We start from the raw sequence: 25367 nt of genomic DNA on the forward strand, positions 1-25367 counted from the left end.
TTCACTGGCCAAGTCATTTCCTAGCTTGGGTATTTCATCTGCTTGTGTCTAGAAGTAAAATACACTGGAATTATTCATTCCACAAATTCCACAAATATTTACTAATGTCTAATGTGGAGTCCAAACATGGAGGATACTGAAATACTGTATGTTTTGTTCCAAAATATTCACTCTCAAGAGTCAGCACGAGGTGCCAGGGGAATGACAGGAATAAGAAAAAGTCTGGTGCATTAGTAAATATCTGTGACAAAAGTGTATTTTTGGAGCCATTTGATGCATTAATATAAAATAAGACAAGTATTCACAATGAACTCAGTATTATCAAGCATCCATAGTGTGTCTGACCTATAACAAACATAGGATATATTTATCTTTTATATTCAATTTTTAAAGTTAATCTGGACCAACTCTATGTCAGTTTTAGGGAAGCTCTCCGATTAAAGAGGCGTCATGGCAAATGAAAACGTCGTAGAAAATGCAAAGTGAAGTACGCTTAACCCAAGGTTCATTTCAGACACTATTAATTTCTCTCTCAATAGCTGTTTCATGTGGTGGCATTATGGTAGATTTTATAGAGATTTTAATCTTCCTCTGTCCAGAACCCAGAGACTCGGGGATATAAGGAATTCAGGAAAAAATGGCTTTATATTATTTGAAAAGCTTTGTCTGCACTAATGTAAAACTCTAAAACATAAGGAGCATCGCTGTCTGAATCCTTTCAAAGAAATTCCTAAAACAGCGTGAACAGAATCTGTGGCCTTATTAAAGCCTATTCACCACAGAGAATTTTACACAAGACCAATCCACTTTGAACCCCAAAGGAAACGCACGGGCATCTCATTCCTAAGCACTGCCCTGTCCTGGGTCTCTAAGGGTGCTCAGTGTCTCTGTGTTTGTGTCTCTCTCTGTGTATTTTGTTTTCCTTCCCCCTCCGCCAAATAAACCCTTAGGAGAAAGCTTAAAATATCAACTGTTTTCTTAAATGAAAGATAGTGTTGTGCAGGCATAGTATTTGCATAAATTAGGTCCCCAAACACACTTTAACTTCATTGATGGAAATAATTGAGGATAAAATAGGTAGCTGTCCTATAGGCATTAATTCAACACCTAGGTAAGCTGCATTGATAACCTCGCCATGGGTCTCCATTACCTGAATGTCAAGTGCACATTTTTGTTATGTTTTTAACGCATGCAGCTCCTTGAACTTTTTAATAACATAAATGGTGAAATGCTCACGGTTCTATGTGGAAGACAGCATGAAATACGAGTTGATTGTGCTGTGTACAAGGGGTGTTGACACAGATCCAAGTTTCCACTCAGCAGCAAAGCAGCTTACATTTACTGATTTCATTTAAAATTCTGATTAAAATAGCATCACTATCCTGCAAAGGGTGTCTTTTTGGACAAAAACATTTTGATGACACCTTATCTTCTTCCCTTCCAATGGGAAGTGCAACATCTACAGTTACGGGTGGTTAGAGTCTAAAGGACAGTTTTCAGTGGCTGAAACAGTGGTCTATAAAGTCACTAGACAGTCACTATGAGATAAAAGAGTCTCCACTGCAGCTCAGATAAATACTTAATTTACATTATTTATTGAAAGGCCTATATATACACAATGGAATATTATGCAGCCATCAAAAGGAATGAGATCTTGCCACTTGCAACGACGTGGATGGAACTGGAGGGTGTTATGCTGAGCGAAATAAGTCAATCAGAGAAAGACATGTATCATATGACCTCAGTGATATGAGGAATTCTTAATCTCAGGAAACAAACTGAGTGTTGCTGGAGTGGTTGGGGGTGGGAGGGATGGGGTGGTTGGGTGATAGACATTGGGGAGGGTATGTGCTATGGTGAGCGCTGTGAATTGTGCAAGACTGTTGAATCACAGATCTGTACCTCTGAAGCAAATAATACATTATATGTTAAAAAAAAAAAGAAGATAGCAGGAGGGGAAGAATGAAGGGGGGGAAATCAGAGGGGGAGACGAACCATGAGAGACTATGGACTCTGAGAAACAAACTGAGGGTTCTAGAGGGGAGGGGGTGGGGGGATGGGTTGGGAGGTGATGGGTATTAAAGAGGGCACGCTCTGCGTGGAGCACTGGGTGTCATACGCAAACAATGAATCATGGAACACTACATCAAAAACTAATGATGTAATGTATGGCGATTAACATAACAATAAAAAATTAAAAAAGAGAAAGGCCTATATATCTGAGCTGCAGATGAAATGATCCTAGCTATAACCATCACCTCCCCACCCAACAAATTCTGTTATTTGTCCCAACTCTGTTATTCTGCCTAAAAATTTACCAGTATCATCATATTTTGCTGGGTGAATCATGCAACTATGAAGGAGTGACATTTAATAAACTTTGGTGGCTGTGCCATAAAATTAATCTTATAATAGTGTCTCTGAAAAATTACAAAATGTTTTTGCTCCTGATGGTGATGTGAGCCCAGGAATCGACTGGGTGGCAATTTGCGGGAGACGTCAGTAACACTTCCGGCCTCTGAGTCACTGTCTAGAGGGGCAGGCAAGCAGAAGATTAGGCCTGAGTCCTGATGTGTGGATGGAATTCAGCTGCCTTGGTACCTTCAGCTACACCTTCTATGCCCTTTGTCCAATTTGCTCCTGAAATTCACTGCCCTGGTGACTCGGTCTTTCAGCAAAGCCTGAACTCAGTCTTCATCCCACCAAAGCATAAATGATCATTATCAGTTATCTTTGTTACTGATAGAGGTGTAAGCAGGAATTGACCAGACATTTTCTATTTACAAACAATCACTCTGGCTGTTGGGTGGAGAATGGATTGAATGGGGACCAGAACAGAAGCGAGAAGGTGATTTTGGGACTATTGCTGAACACTGGTGAGACAAGGAAGTGATGGATGTCACTGGCACTGTGGAGTGATAATTGACCTAGAGACAAAGGAAGATTTCGGAGCAATAGTTCTAAACTCCAACTGCCCCTATAAATCATTTGAAGAACTTTTTAAAAGTTCTGAAGCCCCAGCTCCACCCTCTGAGGTTTGGACTTAATTTTCTGGGTACAACCTGGACACAAGCACCTTCTAATCCTGAGGGCTGAGAACCACCGAGTCTTGGCTAAACCTGAAGAACTTGATGGGACAGATGTGGAGAGGTTAAGTAGAGGGAATATTCTCTTGTATGGCAACTAGATTTCTTTAAATGAGTAACTGGTTTAATGGTAGAGCCACTGACAGAGAAAGAGAAGACTGGGAACCCAGATTTTTATGTGAACTCTCCTGGTTTTTTGGTTTGGTAATTTTTTAAAACACATACATATCCACTTCGCGTAGGCCAGAAAGCAAAACAAAACCCGATAAAAAGACGTAGAACACCAGTTGCAAATTCTGTTTAAATCAGAGAGTTAAACTCTAATTATGGATTTCAGACTCTCACAGAACATAGGAGTGAAATTCTTTGGAGACTCTTGGAAACGCAATCGTTAATTACCTGATCCTTCGTTAAGAATAAAGGTGACACTCACACACAGAGTAGTCATCCAAGCAGTCCGAACTGGATCACATCAAGAGTTACAGGGCTCATATCTTATAAGAATCTAATTTTAAAACATTTCCTTCAAGAGAACTCATTATATAATAAAACTGTCAAATACTGTATATTTTGTTTTTTAAACCATATTTATATCATGATACACCAAGGGAGTAATTGCCACAAACCTCAGAGATCAAGGGATCATTAATTAATTCATATGCATAGTTATTTAGTTCATCATTTAGCTTTCAGTTTTGTCTAAGCCTAGACTAATTTTTGGGAAAAAAAAAGAAGTTCATACTTTAGAATCTTGAACTACAGACATTATACTCCTAAATATACCAGAGGATCTGTCATATTTCATATACTTGATTTCCATACAGTTGTAGATAAATCTTATTATTTTCAGAATCATATGAGCATAGAATTTCCCCTCTTTCCTAGAATGAGTGTATTCTTAATGTGTACTTATCACATGAGAAAGAAAATAAAGGGGTCTTTAGGAGTCTTGTAAATCATACTATAGACATATACTTCTAAGCAGAAAAGACAAAGGTCATCTCTGGCACATAAATGTTACTCCTCAGGACATATTGCAATCTCAGTGAACAACATGAATAACAGGAATGGTTCGTGTTGAATCATAAATATGATTCAAAACAACAGGTAAGCATATATGGACATTTTACATACCTATTCCAGGTAGGATCATCAAACCAATCCAATTTATCAAGGACTCTGCTGTGTGCTGAATATCTCTTGTAGAAGGAAAACAGGTGCCATGTCACCACGAAAGCTGAAAATCAAACAAAGAAAGAAGGGGTAAATGAATCTAAATCAAAATAAAAGATGAAGGAGGATACTTGGATCACTAAACTGTGAGAGAGCATTTTATTTATTTTTTCCCCTTTTTATCGAGATATAATTGTTGTACACCACCGTATAAGTGAGTGTAAGGTGTCCAGCACAATGATTTAACTTACATATATCATGAAATGATTACTGCTGTGAGTTTAGTTAGCATCCATCATCTCATATAGATGCCACAAAAACAAAGCAAAAAAGGAAAGAAAAACAATTTCTTTCTCCTTCTGATGAGAACTCTTAGGAAGTTTGTACCTATTGATCACCCTTCTCCTATTCCTCCAGAGATGGCATTTTAATTAAATGATAAATCTCATAAATAGAGATTTATGTCAGCATTTTCCAGATATTCGTCAAGAAACCCTTCTCTTCTGTAATATCTGTTATCATCCTGCTGAATGAGTGATTCACATCAACTACTGGGGGAACAATGAGTTTGTGGAAGCTATCTCTCCACACAAATATCACATCTGGTGGTCTCTGTCCTATGGTCCCACGTCCTCAGTCTGAAACTTCCAATAATTGGGAGTACTTTATTAGCTTTCCCCCTTAATATGCACACATAATGCATATACATTTGTATTACTTACAGAAAGCTAAGTGTTGAGTTTCCTTCCTAAGTTTTATAGCAAATATGCAAAGAATCACTCACCTAATTAATACAATTTATTTCTTGGCAACAAGTATTTGACATGCATGCATCATTTGATCAACCTTTACCGAGTGAATAAAGTGCTCAACATCGCTCGGCATCAGGGAAATCCAAATCAAAACCTCAATGAGATACCACCTCACACCCGTCAGAATGGCTAAAATTAACAAGTCAGGGAACGACAGATGTTGGCGGGGATGTGGAGAAAGGGGAACCCTCCTACACTGTTGGTGGGAATGCAAGCTGGTGCAACCCCTCTGGAAAACAGTATGGAGGTTCCTCAAACAGTTGAAATTAGAGCTACCGTTCGATCCAGCAATTGCACTACTGGGTATTTACCACAAAGATACAAATGTAGGGACCCGAAGGGGTACGTGTACCCCAATGTTTATAGCAGCAATGTCCACAATAGCCAAACTGTGGAAAGAGCCAAGATGCCCATCGACAGATGAATGGATAAAGAAGAAGTGGTATATATACACAATGGAATATTATGCAGCCATCAAAAGGAATGAGATCTTGCCATTTGCAACGACGTGGATGGAACTGGAGGGTGTTATGCTGAGTGAAATAAGTCAATCAGAGAAAGACATGTATCACATGACCTCACTGATATGAGGAATTCTTAATCTCAGGAAACAAACTGAGTGTTACTGGAGTGGTTGGGGGTGGGAGGGATGGGGTGGCTGGGTGATAGACATTGGGGAGGGTATGTGCTACGGTGAGCGCTGTGAATTGTGCAAGACTGTTGAATCACAGATCTGTACTTCTGAAACAAATAACGCAACATATTTTAAGAAAAAAGGAAAAGAAGAAGATAACAGGAGAGGAAGAAAAGGGGAGTATGTCAGAGGGGGAGACGAACCATGAGAGATGATGGACTCTGAAAAACAAACTGAGGGTTCTAGAGGGGAGGGGGGAGGGGGATGGGTTAGCCTGGTGATGGGTATTGAGGAGGGCACGTTCTGCATGGAGCACTGGGTGTTATGCACAAACAATGAATCATGGAACACTGCACCAAAAACTAATGATGTAATATATGGTGATTAACATAACAATAAAAAAATAAAAAAAAAGATGGAAACTGAGTAAGACTTGGTCCTGCCTTCAAAAAGCCTGAGTCCAGTCAAATCAAAGAGGCCGCATTGGATGCAGATCATCCAATTACTTGCCCAACCACAGTACAAAGAGGGTACAGAGGTGGGCATCACCAATCAGGAGGTCTTTAAGCTGAGTCTTGAATGCTGAGTAGGAAAGTAGGAAAGTGGCAGACAGACAAAGGGACATGGGGGCAGAGGGGAGGAGAACGACATTCAAGCAGCATGTTCAAACGCAGGAAGCTGTGAGGGAGAAGGGCATGTCCCAAAAGCCGCCTTAATGGGCGTACAATAGCGTGAAGAAAACAGAACACACACAAACAAATGGCAGAACATCTTTTTACGGATTTCAATTACTGTAAAGCAGTCTAACAGTACTAATAAAGACACCTACCCAATAATTATAGAGAATTTGAACCCTGTTCCTAAATCCTGTAGGCACATGATCTCGTTCTGGTTTCACAATCTCTCTGTAAGGCAGGACAGTGTGACCCACGGTTGAGGGGAGACTGCCGTTGAGGGATTTGCCCAAAGCACAAAGTAAGTCATGTAGACTGAGGTGGAAGCTGGGGGGCCAGTCCTCCATTGGCCACAAGGAGAGGCTCACAAGTCCAGGATTCATGAGGAAGTGCTTGTGGTACAATGAACATTGTATGGCCATTCCAGTCACCGTCCTATTTCATGTCGGGAGCTTTCTTGCTGTGTGCTGCAGAGTGGGCCCTGGACACAACGACGCTGCTTCTAATATCACCCTTTCTGTTCCCAGTCTCATGAATGCAAGTGTGGGTAGAAACACAAGATTGTGATTCTTTTTTTTTTTTTTTAAAGATTTTATTTATTTATTTGACAGAGAGAGACACAGCAAGAGAGGGAACACAGTCAGGGGGAGTGGGAGAGGGAGAAGCAGGCTTCCCACTGAGCGGGGAGCCCGATGCGGGGCTCCATCCCAGGACGCTGGGATCATGACCTGAGCCGAAGGCAGACGCTTAATGACTGAGCCACCCAGGCGCCCCAAGATTGTGATTCTTAAGTGCACGTTTCTTCACCTTGTGAGTTTGGGTATTTTCAATGCTAGGTGTCTCTGCATGGCCACATTGCAGGCATGGTGGCTCCTGAATGCTGCCCAGCCACAGTGGAAACAATGGTCATTCTGTCTAAACCCCACTGTGATCCTCGAATTCCCTCTGTGGACTTAATTGTTACAAAGGAGTCTCAGGCTTAGTGGGTTTTCACCGCGGGAATCGTCAGTGCTTGAGTAATTTTGCTGGTGCTGTGTGGGGATGAAGGGCTTTGATGTCGGTAAGAAGTTAGAATTGTTGCATCTATTCAGATAAGAAAAGAGACCACGCTCATTTGTAACATCTAAAAACAGGGAGAGTGGGCATGGAGATGGGGGAAAGTGGGTTTAGAGATGCAAAAATGAAGAAATCTTGTGTGTGACACATAAAGTAAAGGCTTATGTAAGAAATAAAAAATCGAGAGAAGCCCATAGCATTCTCCAGAGGATGAGAAATACAGTTGCCGAGGCTGGAAAAGGCTGCAGAGAGCTTTTTCCTTTCTTCTCCCTCCTCCCCCTTTTCTCTTTAATAAAATCCCGAAGTGAAACTGCTTAAGATACATCTCAGTTCAATTTCTCATCATGAAGGTGAGAGACTGGAACAACTTCTGGTAACCGCCCCCCTCCCCCAAATAGCCTTGCCCTCATGGAAGAAGATAGAAATTTATATTTTCAATGCTTTTCCAGTTGAGAAATTATATGCTTGTTAATAGGCTTTCTCAAACCTTATAATGTCTTAGGAATTATTTTGGCTTTAAAGAAGAATATTTGCTTGGAAAGACAGATCTTGCTACAAAGGCCCTCAAGGTGGATACCAGTTCGAGGCAACTACTGGGTGATAATGCCTGGAAAGCAGATACTAGATGTAAGACAGACAAAATCCAAATGATGGTATTAGCCAGAATGCAACTTCTAGCAATTGTCTTGTCTTGCGACTGCTTGACCGACTGCACTGGTTACTATAGAAGGAAGCTTGTTCTTGGGTGAGATGCAATAGATAGAAGATTAAGTTAAAGTATTACCCAAAACCAACAGAAAGAGTCAAATAAACAAATCAAAATATCTCTGAGAAACCTAATGGGGGAAAACCTGGAAAAGAGACATTGGATGGAGGAATTGGACTCTATGAAGAATCCTAAAATGAGTAATTTATGGAAAGACATTTATGTTGAGTGTATTATCCATTTGTTTGTGTGAACACTTGGTTAATTCATGGGGTCCCACAGATCTGACCTCGGGGCTTTGCAATATAACTCAGTTCTTGCTGGCAGGACAGTTCTCTAGAGAATGCTGACAATGGGCCCCCATGGATGTAGACTCTGGAATGACAAAGCAGGTTCTATGAAACTCCGTACCAAGAGAACGTGAACGGATCATCTGCACGAGAAGAAGTCCGGGGTAGGAGGGTTGGTAGAAGAGATGGGAGAGGGAGACGCAGTGAAGAAGTAATCATTCCCCGTGTCCCACTAACACATGAGGCATCAATTAATTCATCAAATCGTTTCAACAACTTTATGAAGCAGGCCTCACTGTCATTAGCTCATGAATGAATAAATTGTTATTTTTTTTGAGAGGCTGATTGACAACAAGAAGTGGCTTGGTTGGAATTTGAGCCTGTGCTTGCTTGCCTGATATTTAAGTGATTTCCTTGATTAAACCTCACTGATAGTAAGGCTTATGTGAAGCCATATGTAAACTTTAAAAATCTGAATTGCAACGAAAGAAATACAAGTAAATAAAAAAAGTGACACAGATTATGTTAACTAAAATTATAAATCATAAAATATAAATGCAGATGACACTATTGGGAAGACAACTGATAAACTCATATATTTCTGGTGGTACTATAGACATGTACAGCCCACTGGACCCCCAATCTGACCTATACCTATGTTAAAAGTCCCTAAATATATTCATATCCTTGGACTTAGTACTCCTACAAATTATCCCAAGGTGATAATTCAAAATTAGAAAATGGCATACTTAGGAAAATGTTCATTGCAGCCTTATTCATTATAGTGAATAATGGAAACAATCTGTGTACCCAATAGGGGAGAATCTAAGAAAATGTTGCTATATTAACTCCACAGTATTATCAAGTAGCCATTAAAGTAATAAATAAGTTGCAATATGGACAATGATAAAGAAAGCTGTATATAAAATTGTATGTTCTGATTATAAGTAGGAACAAAATATATATGTGAGTAAATACTACCTGGTGACCACAAAAAAGATAATAGTCATGCTAGGGTAGAGTAGCTATGAATGCATTTAAGAAATCTTAATCCCCTTCCCACTGTATAATTTAAAATTGTACTCATTTAAAGTACCCACTGAATTAAAATACAGACCCACAAACACAATATAGTTGGAGTATGTGTTCATATGGTTAAATGGTTTCCGGCATCTATAGTACTATTTTGTTATAGCATTAACCATTTGATAGCAGAGGAAGGGGGGAGGAGATACACTTTGTATGATGCCAGGATAAAATATACCTATTTTAACATAATGACAAAAATCAATTATTTTTATATTATGGCAGTCCAAGGAAAATGAGATAAGATTACAATATAAAGATCTGTTTACATCATTGCCAGTGTTTATGATTTTAAATGGCTCTATGACCAACAGTCTTTTCCACTATGTATTATAGCTTTCACCTTCTCACATTCGCTCCATCCCATTTTCTAGGGAAAAAAGCTCAGGAAAGTAGCTCAGGTACAGAATTCTCCCACTCCTTCATTTTCTGCTCTAAGATGTCACCCATGTCCCCAGCAAGGTCTCCTCCATTTACGGGAAGACAATTTTCTCTTTGGCCAGGCAAGAAGGAGCTTTTGAAGAAACAAAAACGAGTCTTTGGTTGCTTGCTTCTGCCTCGTGTAAGACTAAGGGTGAGCAAGCAAGTGTGCATCATCTGTCTCATGGTGTATCATACCATTTCTGTCCACTTTTCGTCTCATTCTTGGTTTTAGGCAATAAACCCCTAACACTTGCTGCTCCATAACACTCCCTGTCTTTTAGAAGTGAGATGAAAGTAGAGAAACTTTTTGGAAAGCAAAGGTGCTTCCTAAGCTTATAAATCTTACAAATCATTAGAAAATCACAAACCATATCCCTGCCCTTCCCCTTGCATTATACTTATGCATTTCTGTGTAAAAAGAAACATAAAATTAAGTGGAATTCAGGTATTGTTCAGTCTCTTTTGGACAAGTTAGCATCTCTGTTTACCTTCTCTTTAATTCTAAAATGTGTGTTTGTGTGTGTGTGTGTGTGTGTGTGTGTGTGGGAGATGCATAGTGGAAAGAGGTGCGCCTTCAGTAAATTTAGGAACAGAAAAAAGGGCCTGTGTCTCCAGACATGACTTTTTTTTTTTTAATCTGCTTTGAACTACGGAGCAGGGTCCCTTATTGATCTGCATGTTCCTGGCTTTGCTGACATTATAGTTAAATTCACCACAGGTAGGTATGCCAACTGCCTTTTTTTCACCTGCTCCAGTTGGGTAGACATCTCTGTTTAACTCATCTCGCCTCCTGCTGACAATGAAGCCTTTTCTGGGGTGTAGCTGTGATGTCCACTCAGCCCAGGGCTGCAGTGCTCGGATCAGAAGTGCCCTCAGCCATGTGATGGCACCCCAGCCCCAGGGACAAATTGTCCAGCTATCTCAGGGTCCTATCTCTGCCACAGGAGACCCCAAGTTCCCAGGCTTCCCTCTGACCTAGCAGGCTGAACTGCTGAGCTCACTAAGATGCTGTAGGAGGGCTGCACATGACATAGCTCCCTGTCTTGGTGCACACCTCATTTTCACCGACACACTTCTCATTCTCTGAGCTAAAACCCAGAGAGAGAAAGTTGGCAGACACACATTCTGCAGCTTCATTTCACCCCCTCCATTGTCATTCCTGTTTGGCAGAATTCCTCAGCCTCAGCAAAGGGCTGTGCTTGCCTGGCGTCATATTCTCTTACTAGCAGAGAGTTAGCCTAAGGGTCAGAAGTTTAGGGGTTTTTTTGCCATACAATATGACTTGAGTGTTCTGGGCCTGGCTCTTGATAAACTAAAACAAAAATCTAGAACATTTTTAAAAAATAACCTGAACTTCTCTTTATAATCATGGCAGAGTCACAAGGATGGAGTGTAACCTACATCACCTGCACCCCACACACACCCCAAAAAAGCACCTTAGAAGACTGTACAAAAAAAAACTAACTGTTTTCAGGAACTGGACAACAGGTAGTGCAGGACTGTGACGAGAGACGGGAAACCAGTGAACGAAGACAAACCAACACCTGGGCTCTTTGTTTGGAAGAGATTTCTGGAAAGTGGGCAGAGGAAGTGGACAGAGCCCGGTTGCCTCACTGAGTTGAGAAAGTGACGATCTGAGTTTGAGGAGTCCAGGAAGTCTGCGAATAAGATGCTCAACAACGTGAGTTATCAGGAAATGCAGAATAAAACCTCAATTAGAAGTCATCACACACCCGTAATAATAGCTCACATTAAAATGACTGACCGTACTCATGCTGGCAAAGACTCTAACTCCCACACACTGCTGATGGGAATGTAAAATGGCACGACCACTTTAGAAAACAGTTTGCACTTTACTATGTAGTTAAATGTATGTTTAGTACACAGCTGAGCAATTATACTCCTAGTTAGTTTCCCAAGAGAGATAAAAACGTATCTATACAGAAACTTTTTTTTTTTTTTAGAGAGAGAGAGAGAAAGAGAAGAGAGCACATGAGCGGGGCAGTGGGGGTGATGGGAGCAGAGGGAAAGGGAGAGAGAGAATCCCAAGCAGGTTCTACGCTTAGCATGGGGCTTCATCCCACAAATCTGAGATCATGACCTGAGCTGAAATCAAGAATTGGACGCTTAACCAACTGAGCCACCCGGGCACCCCTATACAGAAACTTTTATATAAATGTTTATAGTAACTTCATTCACAATTATACCAAACTGGAAAAGTAGATGTCCATCAGGTGGAATAGAGAAACAAATCTAGACACTATCATACAGTGGAATAAAAAAATGCAATAAAATGGGATGAACTGCTAATATTCTCAATACCATGTGGAAACCTCAAAAATACTATGCTGAGCAAAAGAAGCCAGTCACAAAAATGTATATCATAGATTCCATTATAATAAAACTCTAAAAAAAAGAAATCTAATCTATGGGTCACAAAGTATAACAGTGATCTCCTGGGGCTTGAGGTGAGGGTAGGGCTCTTGTCAACGGACAAAGAAGGGGTATTAAGGGAACTTGGCGCCATGATGGAAATGTGCTACAGATTTGATTTAGTGATAACAACATGGTAGATGAATCTGGGATTTTTAAAAAAGATTTTATTCATTTATTTTAGAGATGGGGCGGGGCAGAGGGAGAGAGAGAATCAGACTAAGTGCTGAGTGCAGAGCCCAATGCGGGGTTTGAACCCAGGACCCTGAGATCATGACCTGAGCTGAAATCAAGAGTGGGACGCTTAACCAACTGAGCGACTCAGGCGCCCCTAGATGAATCTGTTTAACCTCATCCAAATATACACTTAAAATTGGTGCTTGTTCTTGTATATGCGTTATACCTCAATATAGTTGGTTAAGATAAAATCTTAACTGGCTTCTTAATTCTTTTATAATATCAGAGATGCTCTCTTAAAAATTAAATATTTTATTAAAAAACAATTTTTAATATTAAAATATTAATTTAGGGGCATTGGGGAATATGCTATCTTGCATTTGTTTTAAAATAATCCAGTGTCCGTGGGAAAAGAGGGCCATATAGAAGAAACAAGCTGTCTGTATGCTGCTAATTACTGAAGCTAGGGGGTGAGTATAGGGGGTTGAGTATGCTCTTTTGTGTACCTTTGAATAAGTCTGCAGTTTTTTATTTAAAACGTTTTAAACACCTAGCGGATTGCATTTCTTTAATTAAGATATAATCGTTAATATATTGGTTAGTATGACATGTATGTTTTAATCCCCTCCTGTCCATATGCTTATCCCCAGATTGTGTGGTGAAGTCTTTCTGGGTCTTTCTTACATTTTCTTTACAGTCCTTTGCTTTTCTCTTTTTATTTTTTAGTCAATAGCAGCTCTCATATGCAAATCGATGTGTGTCACACATACAAGTCAAGACCTGAATACTCTGAAGGGAAATTGGTTAAATCTGAGTCTGTTGGTTATATTAAGCAAGAATGAATTTCAATAAGCCTGACCTGCAGAAGAGAGGCCCTTTTAGGAATAAACAAAGCAAGGTGTAGAGAAACACCCACTTTGTTACATGAAGTTGAATATCAAGTCTGCTTTAGCAAGTCGATTGAAACAAACAGCGCCAAGAAGCCAGTTCAAAACAGTGAACACCAAGAAAGAGCCAGTTAAGAAAATTTTTCAAAGGGAAAGTACATTGGACTTCATTATTTTCATCCTACCTCTCCTTTTTAAGGCATTAGAATTCTTGCTAACTTCAGGGAATGCAGGCGCGAAGTCACATGAATGGGGTTTGGGTCCGGAAGTGCTGAGCCCCTTCCTGATGAACACAAGCGTCTAACAGGCTCCATGCTGACAGAACCTCCAAGATTTTCCAGTGAGATTGAAGCTCAGGATGCAGTCAGTCAGAATAGAAATTGATGAACAATGTAGAAGGCAGTATTCAACTATGTAGGCAGGGATGCCCTTTAGAGAAATTAATGTCCCTTTCAGTTTCTTAGCATTGTACAAAATGGAATATGGCATTTCCTCCTTGATCCTATTATCTCTAGAACTACCCGTTCTTTCTGTGAATAAGACCCCAAAGTGTTTTTCTAATGAGCAAGAATGGACAAAAAAAAAAATGTACTAATTACCAGCAAAGAACATAAGCTTCTGCAATCACACTCTGATGTAATAAATTAGAATTCTGTTTTCCAAAAACCAACACATTATGGATGAACTGGGAATTGTTCTTAATGTTGAACTAGAACAATGCAACACCAGGATGTTAAAGAGTGCAAGCTGTACAGAAACAACACTTAATCCCATTATTGTAGAGCTCTAATTTTCCTGTGGACACAGTTTTTTAAAAATTTTAACTTTATCTCCTTGTAAAACATTTCACCTTAGTAATAGGAGCTTAAGGAAGTTCAAAAGGAAGAGTATGACTATATAGAACAAGGGTCAGAAAAACTTTTAGAATAGAGACATCTTACATCTCTTTCTTTTCCAAGATGTTCTGTATTTAATTATTCCAAAGGCCCTCAGGTAGAGCGTATGATACACTAATGGGATCGAATGTCTCTGTGCGATATAAAAAAATGTAAATCATCATCCTTGCCTTGGGAAGTTTACATGATCTGTTGGGCAAAAAGAAAATCATGTCATCAGAAAAATTATAGAAAGTTACATATACATGCATATAATATATATATGGTGTGGATTTTTTCTATCTATCTATCTATCTATCTATCTATCTATCTATCTATCTATTCATCCATCCATCTACCTACCTATCCATCCATCCATCCATCCATCCATCCATCCATCCATCCATCCATCCTCTAATGTGGTGCTCAGTGTTACCGGCAGTGAGTCCTACAGCGCTGTGGGAAACGCCTAGATTCATAAAAGATAAACCGAAAAAGAAGGAAATGCTTTAGGGGAGATAAGCTAGATCTTAAATTCTGCGTCTAATTCATAAAATAACAGAGGAGGGAAGTGTTTCAAGGATGGGGGGGACAATAAAAACAAAGGCTAAGAATCAAGAATCAAGATGATATACTGTGGGACCAAGGGGAGACTAACACTGAGCTGAGTTATAGGAAATTGGGTTGGAGCCAGACTGGAGAAAGCCTTGAATGCAGGTCATTAGGAATTTGTGTTTTATCCTGAGAGCAAAGCAGAGTCACTGAGTAGAAGGTTTTTGAGTAGAAAGTTGATGTGATAGAGATCTTTATGTGAAAGAGATCTGTAAGCAATGCTGACTAGATACGAAGAGCCGGGGACTAAGGAAGCGGAGGCTAAATCAAATTTTGAAAGTATATCCTTAAGTGATGAATGAAGAACATTTCTAAGTAGTAGTAAACTCCCAATAAAATTAGGTGGCTGGAGTCTGCACACAGTGCCAAATTCCAAGGCGATTCAACACAAAACACTGACTCCATATCTCGTGGAGTTGTGGGAGAAAGACAACAGGTTGTGTACCAGAGTTACAAAGTTACACAGAGAAAGACGGGTTCAGTTCTCATCGGGCAGAAAGGGGCAGTGGGAGATTCGTGTTGGATCCTGCAGAGTGGGGTAGAGTTTTGACAGGAAGACATGAGAGACAAGGGGGTTCAGGTGCAGAGGGACACAGGAAAACGTCCAGAGGCTGCAGCCCGGAACATGGCAGGTGGCCTGCCTGGCGCATCTGTACTTATGGAAGGTAGTGCCTGCAAAAGAAAAGAAAGAAAGATGCCTCTTTGAGGAAATCCCCTTTGGGTTTCAGTCTCCTGATGGAGCTCTGCATTTTTATGGCTTGAATTTACACTGAAGACATGTCAAAAAGCTGAATGATAATCAATCTCTAGCGGAGAGTTGAAACAGAGTCACGATGGGAATCGGTCACACTGGGGATCGTGAGAAAGAATGAGGCCTTGGTAGGACCTGGAGGACCACACCAAGAGTCTAGGCACATGGTGTCTGATGCAGATGCTGAGGCAGGTCTGGAAGAGGAGGGAGAGGTGCCGAAGAGCCTCATGAAGAACACAGTTGACGAGGCTCTGGTAGTGCAAGATCGTGGAGGCATCCATTTCCAAGACACCCATCTCAAGTCAACATACTACCACTGTGGGACACGGCCGCTCATAAAATGTGTTACCCGCGAACCCATTAACCCCTGGGCACCCCATCCCCAGACTCCAAAAAAGGGGGAGCCCTAGGCCACGCTCCCTCTTTCTACCCGTGACCTCACTGTGGGCCCCTGGGTGTACCTTCCACCTTCCAGAACCTGTGAGGAATAAATCCTCTTCCTCAAAGTTCTGTGATGGTTGTTGCTGAGATGTGTTCTGAAACTTTAAGAACCACAAGGGCTGGTTGAGCCCCAACACTGGCTCCGACTGGGGACTTGTCAGCGGAGGGCTCGCTGCAGGTATGTCCAGGTGAGTCCCTCAGGCAGAGACCAACACAAGAACTTCTCAACTGACCGGATATAAAAGAGAGATTATTCACCTATCTTGATAAGGCCAAGTTACCAGGAGAACAGTAATTCCTTGGAGATAAAAAGGAGAAGGAAATGTGTGTGTGTGTGTGTGTGTGTGTGTGTAAATTTCAAGAGAAACGGTAACTAGTTCTGTGTTTCAGAGGTGCTAATTTTGATGGGAGGGTGACTCATTCAGCCATTTAAACAATTAATAACACAGAAATTAAGCCTTGGAGAGAGACTTTAAAGATTAAAATATAAAGGCAACCTACCTGCCCGACAGCTATGGGAGTTATGTGAGCAGAGGCACGCAGAGTAGGAAGAAGAGAGTGTGAGACAGGAGAGGCAGACCCAGTCTTAGGGAAGAACTATTTTAGGAGGCAGGAGGTGGAAAAGAAGAGTCCAGCCAAAACCCAGGAAGCAACTCAAGAAAGTGGAAAAACACAAAGATCCTCAGATATTACTGATGGCAATGTAAAAAAAAAAAAGAAAGATAACAATTGCCTCCAACTCTGAAAAGTTTCCAGGTAGAAAAGTTGGAAAAATAGGTTAGGTTAGATAAGAGAAGGGTTTATGGAAAACCTTTATGATCAATATTTCAAGGTAATGAAGGAGGACAAGCCAAATGACAGTGAGTTAACGGTGAGAGAGGACCGGGCAGGGCAGGTGACAAGGGTGAATCTCTCAGCGAGGGGAATGCAGGAAAACACATGCTCGCTGGAGACAGCACCAGGCACGCAGTGGGGCACTCAAGCTTTTTATTTAATTAATTTATTTTTTCAAAAATTTTATTGAGAGAGAGAGAGAGAGAGAGAGCACAGGCAGGGGGAGCGGCAGAGGGAGAGGGCAAAGCAGGCCCCCCGCTGAGCGGGGAGCCCGATGTAGGACTCGATCCCAGGACCCTGGGATCATGACCTGAGCCAAAGGCAGATATCTGTTCAACCGACTGAGCCACCCAGGCGCCCCAAACACTCAAGCTTTTTAGAATGAGTGAAAAGAAGGCAGGGAGCTGAGGTCAACCAACATTTAGAAATTTTTAAGACAAAAATTTTAATTTTTAATGTTTAAAATACCAGGATGAGAAATTAGTAGTAGGCTGAAAGGGCCGATGTCAAAGACCACAGAGATAGGATGGAGAGTCCGGGTTGAAAAGGGGATGTCTTAGTTGTAGGGACACTTCTCCAGAGACAGACAGAGAGATGAGAGGGCAGAGTAGGGACAGACGTGTTGAAGATGCCTACAGGGCACGTGTCTGAGCTCTGGGGTCCTCAGAAATGCAGGTGACAGAGTATTCTAAGACAAGTGAGGTTAGAGGGGCAACAGAGAGGTTTGGGACGACAGGTGAAGCCACTGTGAACAAGGAGACTTGGACATTCTGGAAGGCAAGCAGGAGGCCTGCTGAGAAGCCAGGAAGACCCACATTTACCACGGGCCTTGTCTACAAGGTTTGTGGGAGTTTCCAGTAATGTCTTGAGATACTGACACGGGAGAAGAGCTTCGAGGAGAGTGACAGGGGAAGCCCAGGGGAGGCCAGGGGAGGGAAAGAGGCTGGGGTATGAGAAAAGAAGGCAGTGAGGGAGCTGGACGAAGCCAGGGTCGTCTGAGGGGGACTCCCAGAGCAGCCTCCCCAGGAGAGTCTGAGTAAGAAAAGGACCCACAATAAGGGGTGTGGGAAAACAAAATAAACGTTGAAAGGGGTCCTTCTGCCCAAGGGGCCAGGGCAATTGTTCTCTCCCTCTCATGGAATAAAAAATGAACATGTTTGGCAAGTACTTAGACACACAGAAGGCCCGATTTGTTCTAAGGAAGCAGGAACCAGGGTGCCTGTGACTTTCATTGTAAAGCATGAAGAATAGGGCCACACACAAATGAGAATGTGAAAAATGCTTTTGATACTGTTCAATCAGTGATAAATCAAACATGGAATAAAGCTACTTTTCCTTCCCAGACTACATACATGAGCTAACAGAGCTGGGTTGAGCAGGACGACTGACTTGAAGATAGCACTTTATGCTCAGAAAGAGTAAATATTTACAGACAAAGAGGGTTCTTGGACAACTGAATAGCCATCTATTGCTTTCTGATGTCACGAAAATATATTTTGAATGAAGACTGCATTCAAATTTTGGTAGCTTTCATTTCTTCGGGGGCCAGAAGGGACACCCCGAGGATAAACCTGACTATCGTGTAAACTCGGTGTCATGACTAAGAAAAAAATAAGCGAATTTTTAAAAGTGTCATACATATTTTAAAAGTTTTTTTTGATATTTAAGTGGTTTTCACTTACCACCCAAGACGGTATGCCACTGGTTCCCTGGCCTGGTGAAATCAATAAAATTCTCTTAAAGAAGAGATTTCTTTAAAAGGAAAGATTTCTAACTACTACGTTCAGAGACTCTGATTCAAGGGCCCTGAGGCAGGCCCCAGGAATCTGCATTTTTACAAAAAGCCTCTAAAGAAATACGGAAAGAGTCTTCTGCTGGTAAGGACTGACTATAGTTAATAAGCCACAAAATAAATATATTTCGATTGGTGCTGTACAAAATTTAAGAGTAAATTGGCATTGCTCCACTCCCACGCCAGATAGAAGACTCACTTGTTTCATTTGGAAATCCAATATGCATGGTTTTCGTTTTGTTTACTCCTCCTTAAAAACAGAAATAAGCTTAACGATAATCAGGCGATAAACAAGTAAAGCCGCGAATTTACTGTATATTCTTCCTTTCTCTATAGTTCCAGTCCCCTGACTCTGACGACACTGATACGGGATGGGATCATCCTCCGCGTATTTGCCACAGGGCAGCACTCTGTTTCCCTCTCCTGGGCAGGTACAGCAAGAAAAAGAAATGTGAGTGTGTCGAAAGGGAGTTACATGGGATCCAGGTGTTTAGGACACTGTTGACAAAATTCTGTACGTTCATTCTTTTGATATCCTTGTGAGCACACTAAGATAAAAGTCAAAGTTCTCATGGTGACTGGTACTGAAAGAGAGGCGAAGACAAAGGAGAGCAAAAAGGGACGATTGAAAGCCCTGATGAAGCAGACAGGACAGAAACTCCTCCCCAGCTCCAACTCGATAGATGCCCCAGCACCAGACAGCCTTGGCTATTCAATTAAGACTTTCAACTTCCTAGACACATGAATCCACAGGAGATATTTAACAAAAGAAGAAAAAAGAGAAGAAGGAGGAGAAGAATGGGAGGAGGAAGGGGGAGGGGAATAAAAACCAACCAAACAATAACAAAAACAAAACCACCCCATAAACACCCCTGCTCTGTATTAACGCCAACTGCAGAAAACTGCTAACTTGAGTCCATCTAAAATTGGACTTGTATTCCTGGGCGCCTCTCCTGAGCTGGATGGGAGGGTGACAGCAGAAGCCACGTAAACACAGTCTTTGTGTTCATGGGTTCCTTCAAATATTTGGTAAAAACTAGGGATTGTCTGGAGGCTGTCATTCAGTTCTGCTGCACTACAAAGAAAAATCAAGACACTCTGAATATGTTAACCCAAACTTGAAAAGGTAGCCACCACATCCAATCAGGAATGTTGAAAAACATCCTGACAAAAATCATCTCGTCATCCACACCTTTTGGCTTAATTTCGTCATATCCCATGGTTAAACACTTTCATAAAGGATCCTGTAACTATCTTCTACAACCGTTTTAGAAAGGAGACCTATTATGGCAGACACATTTCATACTAACTAAAGGCTGTGGATAAAGGACCAATCCCTCTTCCGTGAGACAGGCTCACCATCATTCCCGGAATTCTAAGTTGGCTTTTCAATCAGCTGGCACATAGGTGTTGATTTTGCAATGATCTCTAAAACAGAGGCTTTCAAACCATTTTGACTTCTTATCCACAATACGATAGATGTATTTTTATATCCAACCCAGTGCACCCATTTGCATGCATGCACACGCATCTAAAAACTTCAAAAATTGTTTCTTGAAACAGTATTTATTTTCACAACGAGTGGTGTGCTTTGATGATTTCCTGTTCAATTTCTTAAATTAACAGAACTTATTCTTCAGGGTACTTTTAGGTTTGCAGAAAAACTGAACAGAAACTCATTCCTTCCCTCCCCCAGAATCTCTGGTAACCACTGATCATTTTACTGTCTCCATAGTTTTACTGTTTCCAGAATGTCATATAGTTGGAATCCCACAGCATGCAGCTTTTCAGACTGCCTTCTTTCACATAGCACTATACATTTAAGGCTCCTCAGTATCTTTTAGAGCTCATTTTCTCATGGCTGGATAATATTACATTGTATGGACGTACCACAGTTTAATATTACTGCATTCTACTTCATTAAAATAACTGGGTTGTAATTTAGGTAAATGATAAACTGATTTCAGAACCTCAGAAGATTCTGTAGTTTTAAAACTATTGCCTAAAATATGACGTTAGGTTTTTGCGGGACACAAAGGGCCAAACAGCTTGGTCCCTATTTTAGGAGCTTAGATGTTACTGGGAAAGAAAAGTCTACATATGTGAGATGTTTAGTAACAAAAGGGGAAGAATAAAACAAAGGGTACTAACAAAACAAAACAAAGGTAAAAGAACTATAAGAAACTACGTATTCCCTAGTACTGTTGAAGAATATGAAGAACTGGCAAGTGCTGCAATATAAACTCTGTAGAAACAGGAGCTTTTCTGTCAGTCACTGATCACGAGACCTGGGTATATTACTTTTATATTCCTCAGATTCCTCATCTGTAAAATTTATATAATAATAATAATATCTATCACACTGGGTACTTATGAGAAGTGCATGAAATCATGCACCCATAAAGCTAAGAAGAGGACCAGGCACACAATAACAAATATTTTGTTAAAATATTTGTTATTATTAACAACAACATTATCTTTGGTGCTTGCCTGAAATATAGTAAAACTTCAATAGATACTTTTTAAAAAGATTTATTTATTTATTTGAGAGAGAGAGAGAGCGCGGGCGGGGGAGAGGGAGAGAGAGAATCCTTAAGCAGACTCCCCACTGAGTAGAGTGAGATATGGGGCTTGATCCCAGGACCCTGAGATCCTGACCTGAGCTGAAATCAAGAGTGGGCTGCTTCACCGACTGAGGATATTTTTTTGAAACCCTGAAGGATTCCAATTTTCATAACCTTAATTCTTAGAAAAGCCAAGATGTGAGCCTCAAAGAATCTCTGTAGTTTGGTGAGTGCAGAGAGGAGGTGGAATCTAACAAACAGTCTGAAGAGACAGCAGAAGCCTGGGCTGACAAGTAGGAAAGTAAAGGTGGCATTCAGAGGGGAGTGACAAATTACATTAAAGCAGAGTTAGGAGCCAGGATTGAGAAACTCACACTGGACTGCCTTTTAGAGATGCTAATGACCTTTGCAAATGACATATATTAGAACTTCCTCTTTCCAAGGGCTGGAAAGGAAAGCCTCAGTTACCTAAGCAGAGAGAGATACAAAGTCCTGACGCAGGTGCTGATTTCCCTTCTTCCCACCTTGGGACAGTACTAGCTACAGACTATCCTTGGGGGAATGGAGAAGACGCATGTCACATAACTTTCTGTGTTCTGTGGCTCAGGTGAGGGCCTCTGGCTTAGAAAGTCTACGTATTGTCCTACATTGCAGCCATTTGCCCTACGTGACTGTTCCAAATTTAAATGAAATGCAAAGAATTGACAATTCATTTCTTCAAGTTACACTAGTCCCATTTCAAAAGTTCGAGAACCGCCAGTGCTGAGTGGCTCCGTCACTGCGGAAAGTATCTTGCGGGGAAGAGGGTCATGAGGCTGGAGAGGCACCCGTGGGAGGGGAGAAATGAGATGGTACCTGGAGGGGAGCTACAGAGAGCGAAGTGAAGTGAAGTTTATTCTGAAACGGGGAGGCTAGTAGATCTTTAAGGAGAGGAAAAGTCTCCAGACAAGAGAAAGACAGAGCAGTTACAACCAATCTTGGGAACAACAGAGGCATAAGATCTCAGGAGAGGCAGGAGAAGATAATGGCAGAGCAGGGGCTTAGCTAGAGGTGAAGGAGAAAAGCCCCCACTCCCTGGAGACATAAAGAGTGGACGGCATGTACACAAACAGAGAGTCTGAAAGAGAAGATACAGAGCTCATACCTGTTAACCTTTGAGCAATAACAAAAACCGCCTTGGACGACAGATTTAGACTGCCCTAGTGTTTGCACAAAGTGAATGTGGAATAAATGTCCTCACCGAAAATCAAAACTGCTCGGCTGGAGGCCTGTTTCTCCCTCTCCCACTTCCCCCCTGCTTGTGTTCCCTCTCTCGCTGTGTCTCTCTCTGTCAAATAAATAAATAAAATCTTTAAAAAAATCAAAACTATAAAATTATTTTGAAGAAGCTATGAGGAGGCACAGACACTTTGTACAATTTGGCAACCTTCAGGTGCCAAATATTTGCTCATTTGTATATCCATTAATCAACCAATCGATTATTATTATTGATTGGGTCCTAACATACCAGGTATTCTGAGCAAACTTACAATGAAATTGACAAGTCTGGACTTCAGGAAGAAGCTTAGAGAACAGTCTAAACAGATCCTAAATTACAGAGGACAACTTAAAAATGTTATCTCAGGGATGCCTGGGTGACTTCAAGAAGAAGCTTAGAGAACAGTCTAAACAGATCCTAAATTAGAGAGGACAACTTAAAAATGTTATCTCAGGGATGCCTGGGGGGCTCAGTTGGTGAATTGTCTGCCTTTGGCTTGGGTCACGATCCCAGGGTCCTGGGATGGAGTCCCGCGTCGGACTCCCTGCTCGGTGGGGAGCCTGCTTCTCCTTCTGCCTCTGCACCTGTTCATGCTTTCTCTCTCTCTCTCTCTCAAATGAATAAATAAAATCTTTGAAAACAGTTATCTAAAACTGGGCTGGCAACACCCAGGCATTCATATGTACCTCTTGGCTCCCATCCCTTTGTGGACATTGTGAATCCATCTTGATGTGCCTTCTGGTTGGGCCCACAGAAGAAGAAGCCTCGGGATGCCTTTCAACACAATACCTAGTATTCAATCTATCACTTGGTATGAGAACTAAAAATTATTGGTAAATGTAGCACAAATAATGTTAGAATTGTGTAGTGAGCCACACACAGGAAGCCCATGGTGAAGCTATAACCTCTTTTTTTACAATAATAAACTCACCTCATTATTTGAAATCCAAAGAGTTAATCACTCATTTGGAATAAAAAAGTAGATCTCAACAGTTGGTCTCAACTCTCTCAGACAGTCAACCCCTAACCTAGGGACTTTTCCTTATTTGAGAGAACCATAAATAGAGCATAAAGAATTGCCAATCAATATTAACAAAGCGGCACATACTAGACCACTTAAAAACAAACCCAGTAAAGTATATTGCATTGTTCTTAGTTTTTCAATACTTACGCAATAACAGCTGTCAGAGTAAAAAGATAAATCTTGCAATTTCTCTCCGAGGAATGGAGAAGGAAGAATATAGATGTATTAGTTATATATAGGACAAAGCCACCAAGGGCAGGGGAGACAGTTGTTATTTTTAATGGTATTTTGCTTTATTTTAAAAGGCAGTCTCCCTAAGTGAACTTTTTCTGAGGGCCAATGACTTACCTGTCTATGCTGCAAATCACAGAATCAAACTAGAGTTAAAATGGTTTTATCGTCAGATTTAGTACCTAAAATATATTTCTGATGGGGAGGGGTGCTGGTATGGGGGGAATGCCAGAGTAGAAAGAGGCAATTAAGGAAGAAAAAAAGATTCTCCAACGCCTCTTCTGGTTCCAATCTTGATGAATCGTTCATAGAATCTGCTGACTTTTTGGTGCTGAATCATCAGGGTCCTGAACTGCTGAGGCCACCTTGGTAGCCAGTCACCTGACTCCTTAAATTCCAGGCTCTCCAAGGGAAAAAATTTGGCAGGATGGCTGGTTGTACCTTGGTATCTCTCAATTTACCTGGAACGTTCCAAATTGAAAGGAATAAATACTAAGGAGTTCGGTTCCATTTTCTTCAATATTCTTGTGTAAAGCTGGATAATGGACACAGACAGAAATTGAGACTTTGGAGGTATTCCATCTCTTCCTCATGTTTCACCGTAAAATGACTGTCTCCAAAATGATTTTATTCGATAATAATGTCTCCAAAATAATTTCATTCGATAATAATGTCTATGTCATTAAATAGAATTTTAATGGATTTGAAATGGTATATACATGTGTTAATACAGCACTCATAAAAGTTTGCAAAAATATACCCGTTGGCTTTTCTTGTGAAGGGTCCTTTTTTGTTCTTAGACCAAGTTCTTTATAGTAGTATGGTATTAGAATATCCTTTCCCCTTTTTTAGAAAGAGCAGGAGGAGAGGGAAGGGGAGAGAAAGGGAAAGAAAGGGAGAGGGAGAGATATAATCTTAAGCAGGCTCCACACTTAGCACGGAGCCTGATGCCGGGCTCGATTTCGCAACCCTGAGATCATGACCTGAGCTGAAATCAAGAGTTGGACGCTTAACTGACTGAGCCACCCAGGTGCCCCATCCTTTCCTTTTCTTAAAAATTAAAAAGGAAAGATTAGTTTTTTAAAAAATTATTCCATTTTCAAAACCAAAAATTCATAATTCCCTATGAACCTCCTAATCTATTTTGAAATCTCAGAATTTAAGAACCATTAATATAGAAGAAAATAACTGATGTGCACAATCATCACAATATTTCAAAGGCTATGTCTTTTAGAAATAAAACATCTAAATTATAAAAATGAAGTATGATGACTATGCTTAGAAAAGTGTTTTAAATAATAGATATTTTTCCATCATGAGATAAATGATAAAGAAAATGTGGTAAATATATATGTATATATAGATGATGAAATATTATTTAACTGTAAATAAAACACCAGAATCTTGTCATTTGTGACAATATGGATGAGCCTTGAGGGTAATGGGCTAAGTGAAATAGGACAGGGAAAGACAAATACCACATGATCTACTTATATGTGGAATTTAAAAAAAAATAAATTTTATGTATAAAAAAACATCCAAAACCAA

At 40.7% G+C, this 25367-nt stretch overlaps 1 protein-coding gene across 2 annotated transcripts in view; it reads right to left on the reverse strand.

Annotated features, from left to right (window-relative positions):
- Positions 1–25367, reverse strand: part of CHRM3 (cholinergic receptor muscarinic 3) — a 476047-nt gene that overhangs the window by 226806 nt on the left and 223874 nt on the right. For both annotated transcript variants that reach the window (XM_073879001.1, XM_073879002.1), the window contains exon 4: positions 4221–4323. The gene's annotated coding sequence lies outside the window, so the exon portion shown is untranslated. The remainder of the gene's footprint in view (positions 1–4220; positions 4324–25367) is intronic.

This window comes from Callorhinus ursinus, unplaced genomic scaffold (assembly GCF_003265705.2).
Source record: "Callorhinus ursinus isolate GAN/ISIS: 27379988/994484 unplaced genomic scaffold, GSC_fseal_2.0 scaffold32, whole genome shotgun sequence".
Lineage (NCBI taxonomy): Eukaryota > Metazoa > Chordata > Mammalia > Carnivora > Otariidae > Callorhinus > Callorhinus ursinus.